The sequence below is a fragment of the Monodelphis domestica genome, chromosome 1 (genome assembly GCF_027887165.1).
Source record: "Monodelphis domestica isolate mMonDom1 chromosome 1, mMonDom1.pri, whole genome shotgun sequence".
Classification (NCBI taxonomy): domain Eukaryota; kingdom Metazoa; phylum Chordata; class Mammalia; order Didelphimorphia; family Didelphidae; genus Monodelphis; species Monodelphis domestica.
Genome location: NC_077227.1, coordinates 66,656,540 through 66,668,280, shown reverse-complemented (window position 1 = coordinate 66,668,280; position 11,741 = coordinate 66,656,540).

Genomic DNA, 11,741 nt, shown 5'->3' with positions numbered 1-11,741 from the left:
TTAGGAAAATCAACTGAAATAAAAGTGGTATCAAGGAAGAACTTTTCTAGTTCAGGGAAAAGCGGGGGAGAGGTAAACACTTGAACCTCACTGACAACTGTAGCAGTAAAAATTTAGTTTCTCTGCTAGAAGTATTATATTTTATGAGGTTTATTAAAAAATAAGAATTTAAGAAAATACAAGTAAGAAAGCATGTGCCTAGGAGGGCCAAAAGGCCCATTCAATTTCACCTACATCATGAAAGACATGTCTGCTTGGAAGAGGAAGTAGGAAGAGCCCTCAGTAGGCTTTTACAGCCAGTTAAATAGAAATTTTGATCTTACCCAGGTGAAGATCTCGGTGAGATTACAAAGCATTCTGGGAAGTGGCCAAGTACTTCTGGGGATTGAAGTCCAGGGTTCAAATCTCCATTTTTACACATCTAAGCGGGTTCAAAAAAGCTAAATATATGTTTCATTATAATATAGATTTATCTTACTGAACAAGGATGAATAAGGGTTACAAAAAGAAGAGTAGATAAAAAGAAAGCAGTGGAAAGAAGCAAAACTAATTTAGAGGAGGGACAGGATATAAAGGGAGAAAAAGAGGTTCAAAGAAAATGTGATGTTAAGAAATTCACAGTTAATAATTATAACTGTAAATGTGAATGGGATGAGCTCATCTGTAAAATGGAAGCAAATAGCATAATAGATTAGAAACTAAAACACAATATGTTGTTTACAAGAAACACTGGGAACAGATAAACATACAGAGAGTTATAATAATGTATTGGAACTGAATCGATTTTGACTTAGTTTGAGTAAAAAAAAATAGGAGTAATAATACAAATCTCAGACAAACAAAAAACAAAAATAGTCCTAATTAAAGGACATAAGGTGGATAACTATATCTTTTTAAAATGAATCCCAGATAATGAAGAAATATGAAAACTAACATGAATGCACCCAATGAAATAGCATCCAAATTATTTTTAAATAAAGCTCAATGAATTAGAAGAGGATATAGAAAGTAAAATATACTGGAATAAGACCTAAATTGTTTCTGTCTCAGACCTTGAGAAATCTAAACAAAAAATAGAAGTAAAAAAGATGAATAGGTTCTTAGAAAAGTTAGATATGATAGACTTCTGGGGGAAATAACTGAATGATAATAAATAGGAGTATACTTTTTTCTTAGCTGTGCATGGCACCTTTGCAATAAACTGATAATATATTTCACAACCAAATGCAGAAAAGCAGAAATAATAGAAAAATCATTTCCAGAAAAAAATACAGAAATTACATGTAATAAAGAACCATGAAAGCACACATTATAAGTTAATTGGAAACTAAATCAGCTCATCCTAAAAAATGAATGAATCAAAGAACAAATCATTGAAATATAAATATTTTCATTAAATAGAATGAAAAGGAAATCATATACCAAAGCCTTAGGGATTTGGGCATAAAGGAAAATTTATATTTGTAAATGCTTACATCAGTAAAATAGAGAAAAAATGGCTAAATGAATTAGGCATGCAACTAAAAACATTAAATAAAAATCCAAAACAAATTAAAAAGCTCCAAATTAAAAAAAATAACTGGAAATTATGAAAATCAAAGGAGATTTTGAGAGCAAGAAAACCATTGAACAATTAAATAAAATTTGGAGATAGTTTTATGAAAAGAAAAAATAGATCATTGGCTAATTTGATTAAAGTGAGTAATAACTAGTGAGTAATAAGCTAGTAGTATCCAAAATATAAAGTGTTAATGAACCACTAATGGAGATGAAATTAAAGAAAAAGTTATTTTGATCAAGTAAATTGATTTTCTCAGTAAAATGGGTGAATCCTTATATAAAACTGTGCACTGACTGGATTAACAAGAGAAAATATCTCAGAAAAAGTAAATTAAATTAATTAATTAAAATAAATTATATAAGCCATCAATGATCTACCTTTAAAAAATTCCCAAGACTAGATGGATTTACAAGTAAATTCTACTAATTTTTTAAGAAAAAAATTAGTCCTGGTACTACTTGAATAATTAAAAAATATGGAAGGAAGGACTCCTACCAAATTTCTTTTGAGGCAGAAATATATTTTTAAAATCCAAGTTGGATAAATAAAAAAAATTAAGAAGAAAAACTATGATTCAATTTCTTTCATGAATATTGAGGCAAAATATTTAAATAAAATTTTAAAGAAGAGATTAAATCAATATATAAGAAAGATCACACATTATTACCAGGTGATATTTGTACCAAGAATTCTGGAATTCAATATTAGGAAAACTATTAGTATAATTGATAATAGCAATAGCAATAACAACACTAATCATATGATTTTAAAAATAAAGAAAAGGCTTTTGATAAAATGTATTTCTATTAAAACACTGAGAAGAATTCAAATCAATGGTACGTTTTTTACAAATGGTAAGTACTACCTATCTCACACCAAGAACAACTATGATTTATAATATATATAAACTTGAAACTTTCCTATTAAGATCAGTGTTGAAACAAGGATGTTCATTGTCACCACTATTATTAAATATTGTGTTACAAGTACTAGCTATAGCAATAAGAGAAGAAAAAGAAATAAAATAGGCAATGAGGAAACTGAACTATCATGCAGATGATCTGAGAATACACTTAGAGAACCCAGAGATTCAACTAAAAAAAAGTTGAAAAATTAACAAATTCAGCAAATTTGTAGGAAATAAAATAAACTCACAAAACATCTAGCATTTTAAACACTAACACAGAAATTCTAGAATAAGAAATGAAGATTTTCCTGATAAAATAGTTGCAGACAATATAAATAACTTCAGTTTCTACTGAAAAAGACAAACCCAGGGACTTTACGAGCATAACTGCAAAATGCTTTTCATAAACATGTAGTCATATCTAAATAATTGGAGAAATGCTAATTGCTTTTGGGTAGAGCAAAGAAATACAATAAAATTATAATACTACCTAAGTTAACTTACCTATTAAATTCCTTACCAGTCAAATTACCAAAAATTTAATTTTAATATATAAAAGAACTAAGTTCAAAATTCATTTGGGAGACAAAAAAATCAAGAATATCAGGGACCCCATAGCAGAAAAAGAAATTGAACAAGCCATCAAAGAACTCCCTAAGAAAAAATCCCCAGGTCCAGAGTGATCCACAAATGAATTCTATCAAACATTCGAAGAACAGCTAACCCCAATACTATACAAACTATTTGACAGAATAAGCCAAGAAGGGGTTCTACCAAATTCTTTTTACGACACAAACATGGTACTTATCCCAAAGCCAGGCAAGTTAAAAACAGAGAAAGAAAACTATAGGCCAATCTCCCTAATGAATATAGATACAAAAATCTTAAATAGGATATTAGCAAAAAGACTCCAGCAAGTCATCACAAGGGTCATCCACTATGGCCAGGCACGATTGATACCAGGAATGCAAGGATGGTTCATTATTAGGAAAACCATCCATATAATTGACCATATTAACAAGCAAACTGACAAAAATCACATGATTATCTCAATAGATGCAGAAAAAGCCTTTGACAAAATACAACACCCATTCCTATTGAAAACACTAGAAAGTATAGGAATAGAAGGGCCTTTCCTAAAAATAATAAACAGTATATACCTAAAACCATCAGCAAACATCATCTGCAATGGGGAAAAACTCAAAGCCTTCCCAATAAGATCAGGAGTCAAACAAGGATGCCCATTATCACCTTTATTATTTAATATTGTACTAGAAACACTAGCAGTAGCAATTAGAGTAGAAAAAGAAATTGAAGATATTAAAATTGGCAATGAGGAGACCAGGCTGTCACTCTTTGAGGATGATATGATGATTTACTTAAAGAAGCCTAGAGAATCAACCAAAAAGCTAATCGAAATAATCAACAACTTTAGCAAAGTTGCAGGATACAAAATAAACCCACATAAGTCATCAGCATTTCTATATATCTCCAATCCAGTTCAGCAGCAAGAATTAGAAAGAGAAATTCCATTTAAAGTCATCCGAGACAATATAAAATACTTAGGAATCTATCTGCTGAGACAAACACAGGAACTATATGAACACAACTACAAAACACTCTCCACACAGCTAAAACTAGATCTAAACAATTGGAAAAACATTGATTGCTCATGGGTGGGACAAGCTAACATCATAAAAATGACCATCTGATCCAAACTTATCTATCTATTTAGTGCCATACCCATTGAACTACCAAAAAAACTATTTTACTGAATTAGAGAAAACCATAACAAAGTTCATTTGGAAGAATAAAGGATCAAGGATATCCAGAGAAATGATGAAAAAAAATACAAAGGAAGGTGGCCTTGATGTCCCAGATCTTAAACTATATTATAAAGCAGCGGTCATCAAAACAATTTGGTATTGGCTAAGAGACAGAAAGGAGGATCAGTGGAATAGACTGGAGGTAAATGACCTCAGCAAGACAGTCTATGACAAACCCAAAGACCCCAGCCTTTGGGACAAAAATCCATTATTTGATAAAAACTGCTGGGAAAATTGGAAGACAGTGTGGGAGAGATTAGGTTTGGATCAACACCTCACACCCTACACCAAGATAAACTCAGAATGGGTGAATGACTTGAATATAAAGAAGGAAACTATAAGTAAATTAGGTAAACACAGAATAGTATACATGTCAGACCTTTGGGAAGGGAAAGATTTTAAAACCAAGCAAGACTTAGAAAAAGTCACAAAATATAAAAAAAAATAATTTGACTACATCAAATTAAAAAGCTTTTGTACAAACAAAACCAATGTAACTAAAGTTAGAAGGAAAGCAACAAATTGGGAAACAATCTTCATAACAAAAACCTCTGTCTAAGGTCTAATTACTCCAATCTATATAAAGAGCTAAACCAGTTGTACAAAAAATCAAGCCATTCTCTAACTGAAAAATGGGCAAGGGACATGAATAGGCAATTTTCAGTTAAAGAAATCAAAACTATTAATAAGCACACGAAAAAATGTTCTAAATATCTTATAGAGAGATGCAAATCACAACAACTCTGAGGTATCACCTCACACCTAGCAGATTGGTCAACATGACAGCAAAGGAAAGTAATGAGTGCTGGAGGGGATGTAGCAAAGTAGGGACATTAATGCGTTGCTGGTGGAGTTGTGAATTGAACCAACCATTCTGGAGGGTAATTTGGAACTATGGCCAAAGGGCGATAAAAGACTGTCTGCCCTTTGATCCAGCTATAGCACTGCTGGGTCTGTACCCCAAAGAGATAATAAGGAAAAAGACTTGTACAAGAATTTTCATAGCTGCACTCTTTGTGGTGGCCAAAAATTGGAAAATGAGTGAATGCCCTTCAATTGGGGAATGGCTGAATAAATTGTGGTATATGTTGGTGATGGAATGCTATTGTGCTAAAAGGAATAATCAAGTGGAGGAATTCCATGGAGACTGGAACAACCTCCAGGAATTGATGCAGAGCGAGAGGAGCAGAACCAGGAGAACATTGTACACAGAGACTGACACATTGTGGTACAAGAGAATGTAATGGGCTTCTCCAGTAATGGCTTTACAATGTCCCTGAACAATCTGCAGCAATCTACGAGAAAAAAAAAATTATCCTCAAGCAGAGGACAAACTGAGGGAGTAAAAACACTGAGGAAAAACAACTTCTTGACTACAGAGGTTGAGGGGACATGATGGAGGAGAGACGCTAAATGAGCACCCTCATGCAAATACAAACAACAAGGAAATGGGTTCAGAGCAAGGACACATGTGATACCCAGACGAATCGCATGTCGGCTAGGGAAGGGGTGGTGGGTGGGGCGGTTTGGTAGGGGGAGAAAAGAAAATGATATGTTTCTAATGAATAATGTATGAAAATGACCAAATAAAATAATGTTTTAAAAAACACACACATACACACACAAAAGAATATCAGGGAAATCAATAAAAATGGGATAGCAATCTAGCAGATCCACATTTCAAACTATATTATGAAGTGTTAATCATTGAAACGATTTTATAATGGCTAAGAAATAGTAAGGCATATATTGGAGTAGATTTGTTATACAATATACAGTAGCAATAATCTTAGCAAACTAATGCCTAATAATCACAAAGATCCAAACTTTTGTGACAATATCTTAATATTTCAGAACAATTGCTAGGAAAACCTGGAAAGCAGGTTAGCAGAAACTAGACATAGAGTAACATTTCACATCACTTATCAAGATAAAGTCAAAATGGATAAGTAACTTAGACATAAAGTGTGAAAATACATTAGAGGACCACAGAAAAATGTAACTGCCAGTTCTATAAGTAAAGAAAGTATTTGTAACTAATCAAGAAATATAAATGATTACAGAATAAGATACATTCCAAAGTTAATAAATATTTACATATATGAACAACCAGCTTTCAGAAGAAAAAATCAAAATTATCAATGGTCACAAAAATCGTTAAATTACTATTCATCATAGAAAGGCAAATAAAAAAAATTTATGATGCCTTCTCACATCTATAAAAATGGCAAATATTGGAGTGGATGAGGGAAAATGTATATTTGTGAATTGTTAGAATGGTGAACTACTCCAAACACTGTGGAGAACAATTGGGAGCTATTCATACCCACTGATCCAGTAATATTACTACTAGGTTTATAGCCTAAAGAAATCAAAGGAAAAGGAGAAAGATCCATATGTATAAAAATTATTGTTTTTTTGCTGGCAAAGAATTGGAGATTGAAGAGATGCTCATTAATTGGGGAATAACTGGACAAATTGTTACCTATGATTGTGATGGAGTTCTATTTAGTTGTGGGAAATGATGAAAAGAAAAGTTTTTAAACAGTGAGGTAATAAGAACAGGATTATCAGTGTGCACAGTAACAGCAATGTTGTAATGATAATCATCTGTGAAAGGCTTGATACTCTCATCAATACTGTGGGGCAAGAAAAATTAATTCCAAATCACTCATGATGAAAACATGTTATCCATCTCGATAGAAAGAACTGAAGAACTCTGAATACAAATTTAAGTATAATTTTCATTCATTCTTTTTTTTTACAAGATGACTAATACAAACATTTGTTTTGCATTATTCTCATGTATAATTGTAATATTGCTTGTCTTTTTCAGTAAATTGGGTAGGGTTGAAAAGCAGGGAAATAATCTGGAACTAAAAATAAATTATTAACAATAATTTAAAAATAAAAAAGAAATGACAAGCAAGATGTTTTCTTTTTTAAAAAATTATCTTCTATCTTAAAAATTGATACTAAATATTGATTTAAGAGAAATAAGCAGAAAGGGCTAGACAATTAGTATTATGTGTCTTGTCCAGAGTCACACAGCTAGGAAGTTTCTGAGGCCAGCTTTGAACCCATGTCCTTCCTGCTCTAGTCCTGGCTCTGTATCTACTGTACTACCTAGCTGCTCTAACCAGGGTGTTAAAAACAAAACAAAATAAAAAAAAAACCTGGGAAGACTATATGATCTAATCCAGATTTAAATGAGCAGAAGTGGAAGAACATTATATATAATAAACCTCAAAACTATTCCATAAGAACTCTGATGAAAAAGACCACCTCCAGAGGAATAAATGATAAATCTTTAATGCAAACTGAAGCATATTTTTCCTAATTTCTTTCTTTTATTATTTTATCTTATTTCCATTTTATTTTACAACATAAGAAATATAGAACTATGTTTTTTCCAATGAATTGAAAATGTTTATTTAATTAATTGATTTAGAATATTTTTCCATGGTTATATTATTAATGTTCTTTCCTTCACTTCTTCCCATGCCCCCCATCATAGCCAATGAGGATTTCCACTGGGTTTTATATGTGCCATTGATCATGGCCTATTTCCATATTATTAATATTTGCATTATTAATATGTCTAGTAATAATTTAATTTTAACAATAATTTATTAATATTTTGTATTTGCACTTAGAGTCTACATCCCTAATCTTATCCCCATTGAACCATGTGATCAAGCAGTTCTTTTTCTTGTGTGTTTCTATTCCCACAGTTTTTCCTTTGAATGTGAATAGCATTCTTTTTCATAAGTCCCTCAGAATTGTCCTGGATTATTGCATTGCTGCTAGTAGAGAAATCTGTTACATTCAATTGTGTCATAATGTATCAGTCTCTGAGAAGCATGTTGTGTATGACTTCACATATATACTAATATCAAATTCCTTAAGTCCTTAAGGAGAAGGAGGGACAGGAGAGAGGGAGAAAATTTGGACTTTGAAATTTTTATTATTTTTTAATTGAAAAATTGTTAAAAATGTTACATGTAATTAGAAAACATTAAATGAAATAAAATTTTAATTAAAAATTAGAATAGTCAAGAAGTACCTCTAACAAATACTGAATGATTTTGAATAACTATATAAAATATAGGCCCAAATTTTATACTTTTCCCTAGGGTTTTTTTTTCAATCTGGGTCTATAGAGCACTTTTCATATGAATTTATGAGTTCTACTGAAGGTATTTTTCTAAGAAATTAGATTAAGTTACTGATTATATATTTTTTCTTATCAAAAATGACCCTTCATACTGAGAACATGATGGTTATTTGGAGAAAGTATGCTTGGTAATATGGTTGAATATACTCTCTACACATGGTTAATGTGGAAATATGTTTTGCATGATTTCATACATATTTTATCATATTTCTTGCCTTCTCAATGGTAGGTAGAGAACAAGGAGAGAAGTAGAGTTTGGAGATAATTTTTAAAAAATATAAATTTTAAAAAGCAATTATGCTATCTGAAGATCTATTATATTTCCTCTGACTCTCTTCTACTTTTATACCCAATCTATGATTTAATTGGTGTAAGGAACTTTAGATTTCATTAGAAACTACAGGTCAATCAGTCAGTCAGCATATAATTTACACTTAACCCACATCTTTTTGGTTTCATATTGATTCATTTCCTATTAAGTTACAATATTCTGTTTAAGAGAATGGAAGGATATGATGTGTAGGCATCTGCTGGAGAGAGTCTTAGGGAATTTGGTCACAGAAAGTACAAAAAATATAGGATAATATTTTGGATGGAAGAAACAAGTGAAGGTTTTGTTGAGGATGGAGTAGACATGGCTGTATTTATAGGCAATATGGGAGAAATAAGTATATAGGGAGAGGAGCTTGAATAAAAGTGACTGTGAATGACAGAAAGCACAATCATTTGTACTAAATGGAATGGTAGGAGACCACTAGTGCAGGGAGAAAGCTTTGCCTTAAGGACTAAAAGACCTTCATTATTAGTTTCACCTTTGTTTGTGAGACTAATAAAGGAGAAAATAGTGGCAGAAGGCATCTGAGTTATACAAGGTGAAGATCAATGAGAAGAAAGTAAATGGTCCAGTTTTTTCTGAAAGAGATGAGGTCAGGGTCTTATATAAGAAGCTGGATGTAGAAGAAACCATTGGAAATTTGAGGAAACATGAAAAGATTTTGAAGTACTACTCTGGAATCTTTAGTCTTGGAGTAATGTCTGAGAGATTGTGGCACCTAGTAGTAGCAGAAGCAGAATTTAAATCTAAGTTTTCATGATTCTAAGGGAAGCTCAGTATTTCTTCTAACATAATACATGTAGAGTTGCCATAAGGATATTGAAGTTGTGAATGGAAAGAAACTGAAGGCATTTTACCTACTTAATAATGTTGACATAGACTGCAACAATCTCAAACACAATTTTCTTATCTTAATACTTTCCACAGCATTATGGATTATTTTGATGCATATAACTACTTCTAATTTCTATAAGTGATTTCCTCCCAAATTAAAGACATTGTACATTTTTTTAAAAGTGGTAATTAGTTACAATTCTTATTGTCATTTTCTTTTCAGAGAATCTCACAACAAAAATACATATTTCATAGCCTTTTGTTTCTTTACACGCCTAACACTCATAGGTAAACCCCTATACCTAACAATGTCCTCTTTCTTTTGTTTCTTTATGTGAAGGACTTGTAGGAAATTAACACAGTGAAAGAATCAAGAAATTTTAGCTTTGAGGACCTTATTTTGATTTCTAGGCATAGAACTAATAATATTCTTGGTGCCAAATCAAACATAGACTAACCAATATTTTTTAAGCCTGTACATTGTGTTTTAGAATCAAAACTGCATATTGGTTCCAAGGCAGAAGAGCTATAAGGGCTAGGCAATGGGGACTAAATGACTTGCCTATTGGCACACAACTAAGAAGCATCTGAGGCCAGATTTGAACCCAATACCTTCAATCTCTCGGTATGCCTTTCAATCCACTGTGCCACCTAGTTGCTCTCACACAACAGATTTTTGAAGTATGGTGGCAAATCACATAACTAGCTCTTTTGTCCCCTATCCATTGTCAATATCATTCATTTAATTAGGAAAACAGGAGTTTTTCCTCCGGTGAATCTATTCACTTGTGACCTAATAGGTTACCTACTCCTAACTCCAATATGAAGGTCATGAATTAGAATTCTTACCACTGGCATCTTGTTTTGCCTCAAAAAAAAAACAGCAACAAAAACATAGGCTAGGTATGTCAGGAAAGAAACACAAAAAGTAGATATAAAGACAAAAGTAAATATAGTGATCCATACTTAATTAAAATTATTTGATATTATTTTATTAGCCATAAAAGAAAGAGAGAGACACATTTAGGTCAAAATCATTGTACAACTAATAAGATACATGAAGCCATATTTTTCAAAAGCAGTCAACCCCTCCCCCAAACCAAGTATGATAATTACATTGGGAATAATAGCATTTAAGATGTTTAAGCTGTGATTCTTATATAAACAATTAGCCACTTTGAGTAATTTTAAATTTATGATTGAAATCCAGTAACATTTTTGAGACTTGATATTCAGGGTTTTTATTAAAAGAGACAATGATTTATTTTATTCATTACTAGCTAACTCTACATTTCAAGGAATAAAAAGGTCTATTAAAATGATTTATATGGCAACCTAGGATTTTTCTAGAAATCATTGGCCCTGGGCATAATGGTCACATTTAAAAGTTCTTTTGGGGGTTTGTTGACTAGGCAGTCCTTTCACAAATGGGCCAAGAGTGTGGTGCTTAAGAAGGATACTGAGTTTGCTTAAGGTCCTGTTTGTCAAAATCTCTGAGAACAGGCATTATAATCAAGGAAACATGATCAAGAATAACACATGAAAATTTATAGATATAATATTTTGGTATGACATCCATGGAGCTGGAGTATATCACTTTGTGGACATCTGGTAATAGAAGTAGCTTCTTTAGGATTAGGAGAATTTAGGATTAGGAGAAAATCCTAATATTTGATTACTTATGAACATGAATAAATTAATGTCTAAAAAGGAAAAATAACTCTACCTTCTCTGTTGACTGAAGCTTCCCATGCTGTGTTGACCTCTCCCATGAAGATATTAAGCTGATGAGAGGTGCCTGTATGGTAGCATTAATAACAAACAATTTTGTCAATGGACAGACACAAAAGCTGAATTTTGAGAGTGGTGATCCCCAAGTGACATCATTTTTTTAAACCCTTACCTTCTGTCTTGGAGTCAATACTGTGTATTGGTTCCAAGGCAGAAGAATGGTAAGGGCTAGGCAATGGGGGTCAAGTGACTTTCCCAGGGTCACATAGCTAGGAAGTGTCTGAAGCCAGATTTGAACCTAGGACCTCCCATCTCTAGGCCTGGTTCTCAATCCACTGAGCTACTCAGCTTCACCCCCAAGTGACATCATA